We start from the raw sequence: 9,986 nt of genomic DNA on the forward strand, positions 1-9,986 counted from the left end.
TGTAAGTATATCTGGTAAAGAGGAAACCACTAGTTATGGATGTAGTATTATCTGGTAATGAGGAAACACAAGTTATGGATTTATGTTAGATACGGTAATGAGGAAAGAACTAGTTATGGATGTAGTATATCTGGTAATGAGGAAACCACTAGTTATGGATTAGTATATCTGGTAATGAGGAAACACTAGTTATGGATTAGTATATCTGTAATGAGGAAACCACTAGTTATGGATGTAGTATATCTGTAATGAGGAAACACTAGTTATGGATGTAGTATATCTGCTAATGAGGAAACCACTAGTTATGGATGTAGTATATCTGCTAATGAGGAAACCACTAGTTATGGATGTAGTATATCTGGTAATGAGGAAACCACTAGTTATGGATGTGTATATCTGTAATGAGGAACCACTAGTTATGGATGTAGTATATCTGGTAATGAGGAACCACTAGTTATGGATGTAGTAATTCTGGTAATGAGGAAACCACTAGTTATGGATGTAGTATATCTGCTAATGAGGAAACCACTAGTTATGGATGTAGTATATCTGGTAATGAGGAAACCACTAGTTATGGATGTAGTATATCTGGTAATGAGGAAACCACTAGTTATGGATGTAGTATATCTGGTAATGAGGAAACCACTAGTTATGGATGTAGTATATCTGGTAATGAGGAAACCACTAGTTATGGATGTAGTATATCTGTAATGAGGAAACACTAGTTATGGATGTAGTATATCTGGTAATGAGGAAACCACTAGTTATGGATGTAGTATATCTGGTAATGAGGAACCACTAGTTATGGATGTAGTATATCTGGTAATGAGGAAACCACTAGTTATGGATGTAGTATATCTGGTAATGAGGAAAACTAGTTATGGATGTAGTATATCTGGTAATGAGGAAACCACTAGTTATGGATGTAGTATAACTGGTAATGAGGAAACCACTAGTTATGGATGTAGTATATCTGGTAATGAGGAAACCACTAGTTATGGATAGTATATCTGGTAATGAGGAAACCACTAGTTATGGATGTAGTATATCTGCTAATGAGGAAACCACTAGTTATGGATGTAGTATATCTGTAATGAGGAAACCACTAGTTATGGATGTAGTATATCTGCTAATGAGGAAACCACTAGTTATGGATGTAGATATCTGCTAATGAGGAAACCACTAGTTATGGATGTAGTATATCTGTAATGAGGAAACACTAGTTATGATGATGGATATTGCTAATGAGGAAACACTAGTTATGGATGTAGTATATCTGGTAATGAGGAAACCACTAGTTATGGATGTAGTATATCTGGTAATGAGGAAACCACTAGTTATGGATGTAGTATATCTGTAATGAGGAAACACGTAGTTATGGATGTAGTATATCTGGTAATGAGGAAACCACTAGTTATGGATGTAGTATATCTGGTAATGAGGAAACCACTAGTTATGGATGTAGTATATCTGTAATGAGGAAACCACTAGTTATGGATGTAGTATATCTGGTAATGAGGAAACCACTAGTTATGGATGTAGTATATCTGTAATGAGGAAACCACTAGTTATGGATGTAGTATATCTGGTAAGAGGAACACTAGTTATGGATGTAGTATATCTGGTAATGAGGAAACCACTAGTTATGGATGTAGTATATCTGGTAATGAGGAAACCACTAGTTATGGATGTAGTATATCTGGTAATGAGGAAAACTAGTTATGGATGTAGTATATCTGGTAATGAGGAAACCACTAGTTATGGATGTAGTATAACTGGTAATGAGGAAACCACAGTTATGGATGTAGTATATCTGGTAATGAGGAAAACTAGTTATGGATGTAGTATATCTGCTAATGAGGAAACCACTAGTTATGGATGTATATATCTGCTTAATGAGGAAACCACTAGTTATGGATGTAGTATATCTGCTAATGAGGAAACCACTAGTTATGGATGTAGTATATCTGCTATGAGGAAACCACTAGTTATGGATGTAGTATATCTGGTTGAGAAACTCCTCTGCTAATGAGGAAACCGATAGTTATGGATGTAGTATATCTGGTAATGAGGAAACCACTAGTTATGGATGTAGTATATCTGGTAATGAGGAAACCACTAGTTATGGATGTGTATATCTGGTAATGAGGAAACCACTAGTTATGGATGAGTATATCGGTAATGAGGAAACCACTAGTTATGGATGTAGTATATCTGGTTGAGAAATCCCTTGCTAATGAGACATAGTTATGGATGTAGTATATCTGGTAATGAGGAAACCACTAGTTATGGATGTAGTATATCTGGTAATGAGGAAACCACTAGTTATGGATATAGTATATCTGGTAATGAGGAAACACTAGTTATGGATTAGTATATCTGCTAATGAGGAACCACTAGTTATGGATGTAGTATCTGCTAATGAGAAACCACTAGTTATGGATGTAGTATATCTGCTAATGAGGAAACCACTAGTTATGGATGTGTATATCTGGCTAATGAGGAAACCACTAGTTATGGATGTAGTATATCTGGTAATTAGGAACCACTAGTTATGGATGTAGTATATCTGGTAATGAGGAAACCACGAGTTATGGATGTAGTATATCTGCTAATGAGGAAACCACAGTTATGGATGTAGTATATCTGGTAATGAGGAAACCACTAGTTATGGATGTAGTATATCTGGTAATGAGGAAACCACTAGTTATGGATGTAGTATATCTGGTAATGAGGAAACCACTAGTTATGGATGTAGTATATCTGTAATGAGGAAACACAGTTATGGATGTAGTATATCTGGTAAAGAGGAAACCACTAGTTATGGATGTAGTATATCTGGTAAAGAGGAAACCACTAGTTATGGATGTAGTATATTCTGTAATGAGGAAACCACAAGTTATGGATGTAGTATATCTGGTAATGAGGAAAGAACTAGTTATGATGTAGTATATCTGGTAAAGGACTAGTTATGGAGTAGTATATCTGGTAATGAGGAAACCACTAGTTATGGATGTAGTATATCTGGTAATGAGGAAAAACTAGTTATGGATGTAGTATATCTGCTAATGAGGAAACCACTAGTTATGGATGTAGTATATCTGGCTTAATGAGGAAACCACTAGTTATGGATGTAGTATATCTGCTAATGAGGAAACCACTAGTTATGGATGTAGTATATCTGCTAATGAGGAAACCACTAGTTATGGATGTAGTATATCTGCTAATGAGGAAACCACTAGTTATGGATGTAGTATATCTGGTGAGAAACTCCTGCTAATGAGGAAACCGATAGTTATGGAGTAGTATATCTGTAATGAGGAAACCACTAGTTATGGATGTAGTAAATCTGGTAATGAGGAAACCACTAGTTATGGATGTGGTAATCTGGTAATGAGGAAACCACTATTAGGATGCAGTATATCAGGTAATGAGGAAACCACTAGTTATGGATGTAGTATATCTGCTAATGAGGAAACCACTAGTTATGGATGTAGATATCTGCTATGAGGAAACCACTAGTTATGGATGTAGTATATCTGCTAATGAGGAAACCACTAGTTATGGATTGGTATATCTGCTAAGAGGAAACCACTAGTTATGGATGTAGTATATCTGGTAATTAGGAAACCACTAGTTATGGAGTAGTATATCTGGTAATGAGGAAACCACTAGTTATGGATGTAGTATATCTGGTAATGAGGAAACCACTAGTTATGGATGTAGTATATCTGGTAATGAGGAAACACTAGTTATGGATGTAGTATATCTGCTAATGAGGAAACCACTAGTTATGGATGAGTATATCTGCTAATGAGGAAACACTAGTTATGGATGTAGTTATCTCGTAATGAGGAAACCACTAGTTATGGATGTAGTATATCTTGCTAATGAGGAAACCACTAGTTATGGATGTAGTATATCTGGTAATGAGGGAACCACTAGTTATGGATGTAGTATATCTGTAATGAGGAAACCACTAGTTATGGATGTGTATATCTGGTAATGAGGAAACCACTAGTTATGGATGGAGTATCTCGGTAATGAGGAAACCACTAGTTATGGATGTAGTATATCGTAGGTTGAAAATCTGCTAATGAGGAACCATAGTTATGGATGTAGTATATCTGTAATGAGGGAACCACTAGTTATGGATGTAGTATATCTGGTAATGAGGAAACCACTAGTTATGGATGTAGTATATCTGGTAATAGAGGAAACCACTAGTTATGGATGTAGTATATCTGCTAATGAGGAAACCACTAGTTATGGATGTAGTATATCTGGTAATGAGGAAACCACTAGTTATGGATTAGATATCTGGTAATGAGGAAACCACTAGTTATGGATTATAGTATATCTGCTAATGAGGAAACCACTAGTTATGGATGTAGTATATCTGCTAATGAGGAAACCACTAGTTATGGATGTAGTATACTGTAATGAGGAAACCACAGTTATGGATGTAGTATATCTGTAATGAGGAAACCACTAGTTATGGATGTGAGTAATCTGCTAATGAGGAAACCACTAGTTATGGATGTAGTATATCTGCTAATGAGGAAACCACTAGTTATGGATGTAGTATATCTGTAATGAGGAAACCACTAGTTATGGATGTAGATATATCTGGTAATGAGGAAACCACTAGTTATGGATGTAGTATATCTGCTAATGAGGAAACCACTAGTTATGGATGTAGTATATCTGCTAATGAGGAAACCACTAGTTATGGATGTGTATATCTGCTTATGAGAAACCCAGATATGCTACATCCATAACTAGTGGTTTCCTCATTAGCAGATATACTATATCCATAACTAGTGGTTTCCTCATTACCAGATATACTATATCCATAACTAGTGGTTTCCTCATTACCAGATATACTACATCCATAACTAGTGGTTTCCTCATTACCAGATATACTACATCCATAACTATCGGTTGCCTCATTAGCAAGGGGGAGTTTCTGCAACCAGATATACTACATCCATAACTAGTGGTTTCCTCATTACCTGATATACTGCATCCATAACTAGTGGTTTCCTCATTACCAGATATACCACATCCATAACTAGTGGTTTCCTCATTACCAGATATACTACATCCATAACTAGTGGTTTCCTCATTACCAGATATACTACATCCATAACTATCGGTTTCCTCATTAGCAAGGAGGAGTTTCTGCAACCAGATATACTACATCCATAACTAGTGGTTTCCTCATAAGCAGATATACTACATCCATAACTAGTGGTTTCCTCATTAGCAGATATACTACATCCATAACTAGTGGTTTCCTCATTATAGCAGATATACTACATCCATAACTAGTGGTTTCCTCATTAGCAGATATACTACATCCATAACTAGTTCTTTCCTCATTACCAGATATACTACATCCATAACTTGTGGTTTCCTCATTACCAGTTATACTACATCCATAACTAGTGGTTTCCTCTTTACCAGATATACTACATCCATAACTAGTTCTTTCCTCATTACCAGATATACTACATCCATAACTTGTGGTTTCCTCATTACCAGATATACTACATCCATAACTAGTGGTTTCCTCTTTACCAGATATACTACATCCATAACTAGTGGTTTCCTCTTTACCAGATATACTACATCCATAACTWGTKGTTTCCTCATTAGCAGATATACTACATCCATAACTAGTGGTTTCCTCATTACCAGATATACTCATCCATAACTAGTGGTTTCCTCATTACCAGATATACTACATCCATAACTAGTGGTTTCCTCATTACCAGATATACTACATCCATAACTCGTGGTTTCCTCATTAGCAGATTTACTACATCCATAACTAGTGGTTTCCTCATTAGCAGGGAGGAGTTTCTGCAATCAAATTGTATGCGCTTTGCCCTCGTGCCGCAATTTTAGCAAACACAGAAAGGGGCCTATATTGGAGACAAAAAAATGTATTTCTGGTTACTACTAATGTGAAAACAAGACAAAATATGAATGTTGCTAACTTGACTGTCGTAATTGTCAAATAATTGAACAGGCGTCAATTGTTGTACAACTTCATGGGTATGCTCTGGGCATCACCTTTTACCTCAAATAAACAGTGGATTTCTGCTGTTGTGGGCCTTAACCGTCTGTCTGACTTTGTCATTCACACAGGAGAGAGACGGGACAATCGTGGATCCTTTGTGGAGCCTCAACAACATGATGCTGACGAGGCAGAGAAAAGTCTCTCCACATCAGAACACCTCAAGAAACACCAGCAGAGACCCACAGGGAATAAGTCTCACCACTGCTCTGACTGTGGGAAAATATTAAACTCTTCAGTAAAACTTAAAATACATCAAAGAATTCACACTGGAGAGAAACCTTTTGGCTGTGAGCAATGTGGGAAGAGTTTTAGTCGGCTACAAACCCTGAAATCACACCAGAGAATACACACTGGTGAGAAACCTTATAGCTGTAATCAATGTGGGAAGAGTTTTACTCAGCTAAACAGCCTGATAGTACACCAGCGGACACACACAGGAGAAAAATCTTATAGCTGTAGTCAATGTGGGAGGAGTTTTTCTACATCTAGCTATCTAACTATACACCAGAGAACACACACAGGAGAGAAACCATATAGCTGTAATCAATGTGGGAAGAGTTTTACTCAGCTAAACAGCCTGATAGTACACCAGCGGACACACACAGGAGAGAAACCTTTTGGCTGTGATCAATGTGGAAAGAGTTTTGGTACATCTGGCTGCCTGAATACACACCAGAGAACACACACAGGAGAGAAACCTTATACCTGTGATCAATGTGGAAAGAGTTTTGGTACATCTGGCTCCCTGAATACACATCAGAGAACACATACAGGAGAGAAGTCTTATAGCTGTAGTCAGTGTGGGAAGAGTTTTACTCAGCTAAATAGCCTGATAGTACACCAGCGGACACACTCAGGAGAGAAACCTTATAGCTGTGAACAATGTGGGAAGAGTTTTACTACATCTAGCCAGCTGACTATACACCAGAGAACACACACAGGAGAGAAATCTTATAGCTGTGATCAATGTGGGAAGAGTTTTACTACATCTAGCCAGCTGACTATACACCAGAGAACACACACAGGACATAATCTTTATAGCTGTACTCAATGTGCGAAGAGTTTTTCTACATCTAGCTATCTAACTATACACCAGAGAACACACACAGGAGAGAAACCATTTAGTTGTAATCAATGTGGGAGGAGTTTTACTTGGCTAAACAGCCTGGTATCACACCAGAGAACACACACAGGAGAGAAACCTCACAGCTGTAATCAATGTGGGAAGAGATACTCTGATAAAAGATCTCTGACTAAACATCAGAAAATACATTGAGTTGTTTCATGATATCAATGAAATAATGTAGAATGTTTTTAATATTGTGGAAGTATTTTATTAACGTCAATGTAGAATGTTTTAACATTGTAGTAGGAGATAAAATGTAAAATATGTACAAAATGTAGCTAGGTGTTTTCTACAAGTTGTCCTCTAACCAGTGATGTACACATTATTCCCAGATTCCGTGTGGCTTTTGAGCTGTTAGTTTTAACAGGACGTGCAACCTCATCTCCCTCCTCTTGGCACAATTGATTTCAACATGATATCGATGAGTGATGACAAATAAGTGTTGCGTTCCTTTGTTTAGCGACCCCTACATTTAAATGCATCACTCCAAAATGTAGCTGACTGTCTTCTGCAGGTTGTCCTCTAACCAGTGAGGTAAAATATATCTCCCATTTCCATGTTTTTTTAGTTGTGTTAGTTTCAACAGCACCTACAACCTGATTTCCCCCCCCCCCCCCCTAATTGATATCAGTGATTTATTGCTACTTGTCAAAACAACAGCGTTTTTGGTGCTTGTGCAATTTATAAGGTGCTTTCAAAAATAAATACAAGTTATATGATTCTTGTGGCAGATGTTTTTATGTAAATAGCACATGTTATGTTTAGGTTTTCAATTAATCACAAACTTCTTCTGCATTTGGACAGGTTAAAACTGGGGGTATCCCACCTAGCAAAATGTCACTGAAAGTAAGATATGCCCAATGTACAATATAAGTTTGGTTTTAGTTGAAAATATATATTTTTTATTTCAACATACTTGCAGCCTATACACATGGACGCAGTATAATAAATTGGTCTATAATCAATTTTATTAACAAACCTAATAAATTGAGTAATAAATATAGGATATATTTGTTGTCTTAAGGGGGAAGGTGTTACAGGCTTTGGTTTTTCCATTTATGTTTTGAGGTTGGACTTTAGCACGTAGGGCGTACTGATTGGTGTCACCTCATTAGTCAGTATGTGTTACACCTGTGCTGGCTTGTCCATCTCGTTAGTGGGAAGGTGTTTCACCTGAGCAGGTCCAGGTTCTATTTAAGAGTGTCTGGCCCAGTGCTCCAGTTGTCTTGATAGATGTGGAGAGTCAACACCTTTAGTTGCTCCACTTCCTGTCTTTTGGTGTGGGTTTGTCTTTTTTTGGCATTTCCTTGGGCTGCTCGTTAGTCTTCTGTTTGTTGTGTACTAAATATATWTWTTTTTTTCCTGTGAAGCCATTGTGTTGCATCCATGTCTGAAATGTGCTGTATAAATAAAGCTTGATTTGAGTTCAACCAATGATTGACCAATCAAGAGACTATTGGTCCCTTTTAGTATGAAAAACAGTTTCAATCCCACTTTTCCAGCCTGCTGAAGCCGTGGTGKWGTGGTAAACACCACCCCCGGCTCTACCGGGGGCTTGAGGTGATCTCCCACAGCTCTAATTATTTCAGGTTCTGTTGCCTTGTTGTTCCGTTTCTTGACTGCCCCTGCAACACAGAAACACATTTAGTCATATTATATAAAACACTCAAAGTAATGGATATGGAGCATCTACGGCCTCAGTTACACCTGGCACCTAAATGTGACTTCTGTCATCTGATCACTCCAAGCTGCATTAGGTCTGGATGCACAAAAGTCACAATGTGTTCGCATTAGGTTTAGATCTGCCAGGATGGGCATTGTGTTCGGAATTTGAGTCAGGCCACCGAATATGCATAAGCAATGTAAAGAGATGGGGTGAATGAGTGGGGAAAAATACATTTGACACAAATTACCTTCATAACAAAGAACAAATGTGTGTGCCTGAGTGGAAATGTACTTTCATATAGCCAAAAGGGGTAAGAAATTACACCAATATCAGTGGACAATTTGCACTAATGTAAATAAACATAGATGATGGAACATATTCCCTTTTGCTGACGTGATGAACCACTAAGGGGACATAAATATTTACCATGTGTGACCTCTCACCTCTCTGGCTGTAGAAGTGTTCTTCCTAACCAGTCCTTCAACAGCTCTCTGACTGAGCTCCACCCTCACTGGGTCTTCAGAGGAGAGGAAGGCTGAGGAGGGATGGAAGGATGAATGGATCAGTCAGTCAATAAAGTGTAGAGCTGCTGTCTAACAAAATCACTATTTTAGTAGTTCATTAAAGGCTTTATGACTGCTGAATACCAACTATCAATCACTTAGATCATGTATGTTCAGGTAGAGATACATCCTCGGGACGTCCCTAGCCCATTGAAGTTGACATTTAAAATAGTTAAGGTAAGGGTTAAGGTTGGGGTTTAGGGTAGTGATGTCCCAAGGATCCCAGATAGCATTGACCATCATGCATTATTCTGTCTCTTTTACATAGCAGGTGTAAAAGAAACACAGACAAGACAAGTAAGCACGCAATGGATTATGGTAATTGTAGTTAATTACATTTCATGCGCTAAACTATGTTGAATATTGGCCTGTTGGAAACTACAACTCTACTACATCACACAGTTCAGTCTGGATCTGATTTATCTCTAGAGAAACTACAACTCCCTACTACATCACACAGTTCAGTCTGGATCTGATTTATGAGAGAGACCGTTCACGACCTCTGTTTCATTACATTGGTAATGTCAGAAGTGTCGCCTTGAT

At 37.6% G+C, this 9,986-nt stretch overlaps 1 protein-coding gene across 3 annotated transcripts in view; it reads left to right on the top strand.

Moving 5' to 3' along the window:
* Positions 1–9,986, top strand: part of LOC112069533 (gelsolin-related protein of 125 kDa-like) — a 243,717-nt gene that overhangs the window by 9,979 nt on the left and 223,752 nt on the right. For 2 of the 3 annotated variants that reach the window (XR_011475353.1, XR_011475352.1), the window contains one exon: positions 6,157–7,470. The exons of the other annotated variant lie outside the window; for it this stretch is intronic. The gene's annotated coding sequence lies outside the window, so the exon portion shown is untranslated. The remainder of the gene's footprint in view (positions 1–6,156; positions 7,471–9,986) is intronic. 3 annotated transcript variants of the gene reach the window in all.

Source organism: Salvelinus sp. IW2-2015, unplaced genomic scaffold, assembly GCF_002910315.2.
Source record: "Salvelinus sp. IW2-2015 unplaced genomic scaffold, ASM291031v2 Un_scaffold1042, whole genome shotgun sequence".
Classification (NCBI taxonomy): Eukaryota; Metazoa; Chordata; class Actinopteri; order Salmoniformes; family Salmonidae; genus Salvelinus; species Salvelinus sp. IW2-2015.